The 1,784-nt window shown below is 44.5% G+C and overlaps 1 pseudogene; it reads left to right on the forward strand.

Annotated features, from left to right (window-relative positions):
• LOC101641555 overlaps positions 1-1,194 on the forward strand; it is a 17,400-nt pseudogene extending 16,206 nt beyond the window's left edge.
• Positions 1,195-1,784: the final 590 nt, after the last annotated feature.

Genomic DNA, 1,784 nt, shown 5'->3' on the forward strand with positions numbered 1-1,784 from the left:
ATCCATGAGTTGCTGTGCATTTGTTTCTCCAAAGTACCTAGACTCACACACTCATGCTGCTCTCAGAGCCATGGAAGTGAAAGCCCTTTGTCTTGGACTTGAGAGTCTCATGTCTTCTGCCAGCATCCATCCATTAAACTATTGCAGATTTAACAAGTTAGCTTGCAAGTAGGGTGAATTTTAGACCTTTCACAGTCCTTAACAAATAAGTATGGAAGAAATCAGTTGGGTAACTGGTCAGAAAGTAGACAAATGGGTATCCGTTCCTTTATCCCTTACCTGCAGGATCAAGCAGTGAAATCTGGTCAGGGTGAGATCAGTGTGGGAGGCGGAGGTCAGAGGCACAGGGAACTCCCACAGGCAGAAGGCTCATTAGTGGCATATCCCACAAACAGCAGCCACCCTCATAACTAGAGAGCACAGTGCTCACAGACTAACTTGCATGCTCAGATTAAAAAGTAGAGTCTAACCAATCAATATTCACCAAACATTTGAGAAAAACAGTATCACCAAAACATATATATGAGCACATGCATGCATGCACACACACAAACATCCAAAGAAGGGAATAGCATGTACACAGAGGTGGAAGAGGATATAGTGGTCATTTAAAAAGTTAACTGAGATGCAGGCCTTGGATACGGGCCAGGGAGAAGGGATTGCTACTGGAGCTGATACCAAGCAGCCAAAGTCCACAGGAATGAACCTTGAGTTGCTGGATGGAGTGAAGGCAAATATCAAAAAGTATTCGAGATGCTGATGGCAACCAGAGCCCTGGAGATATGTCCACCACCACTGGTTTCACAAGACTTTGCACCCACTTCCTGCATTCTGCATCATTGCATGTAACTGCACAGTAGAGAAGACCCTAAAGCGGATCCAGAGTCATAAAGGGGTGATTAAACTATGGTTGTTAATGAAGAAGGTGCATAATGATTTTATGATCAGAAATGAAAACTGAGTCCCAAATATGGACTCTTGTAACAGGCATCCCGATCCGAACCACCTTGGACAACTCGGCCACGGTCCAGTGCACAGGCTTCCATCAGCTGACTCTGAAGGCCAGGAGCACAAGCCAAGACAGTGACCCACAGAATGACCTCACCTTTCTCAGAATTCGGGCCGAGAAACACGAGATCATGGTTGCTGCGCATGAAGACTGTCCTGATCATCATCCAGAATCCCTGCGGGTAGACCTGCTCTCCCGCTACCCTGCCCTGTGGGGCTGGGCAGAGGGAAGCATCACGTTCCTGAGGAAGGACCCCAGCTGGACACTGTCTAACTAATCTTTTGGACTTCATTTCTACTTTTACACTTAGGTCGTTACTCATATCCCACATTGACTATATTGTAGAATTGTACCTCAGTTGTGTAATAAACAAACCCTGGTGTTGTACATTAGGGGGGGAAAGGATCTGAAGGTCACTGAATGGAAAGTTTATTTCCATGAAGTCCTTGGGTGGTACAAATGGTTAGCCTGCCCATCTGCTCACTGAAAGGGTGGAAGTGCAAGACATCTCAGAAGTGCCTCAGAAGAAAGCCTGGTGACCACCTTCTGAAATATCACCCGCAGAAAACTCTATGGAGCAGAGTTCTACTCCGAATTGACTGCACAAGGTTGTTTTCTATCCCTGGTTTTTTATTTAATATAACCAAGGCCTGGGCAACCAAGTATGCATCGGGAAGAAAAAATGATAACACATCTCTTGTACAACATGTAAAAATAAATTCTAGGTAAAATGAAATATTTTTCAAAAAAATTATAGAAGTTGTTGGGTTTTTTT

Source organism: Echinops telfairi, unplaced genomic scaffold (assembly GCF_000313985.2).
Source record: "Echinops telfairi isolate 266 unplaced genomic scaffold, ASM31398v2 ScPeMD7_16;HRSCAF=60, whole genome shotgun sequence".
NCBI classification, from domain to species: Eukaryota; Metazoa; Chordata; class Mammalia; order Afrosoricida; family Tenrecidae; genus Echinops; species Echinops telfairi.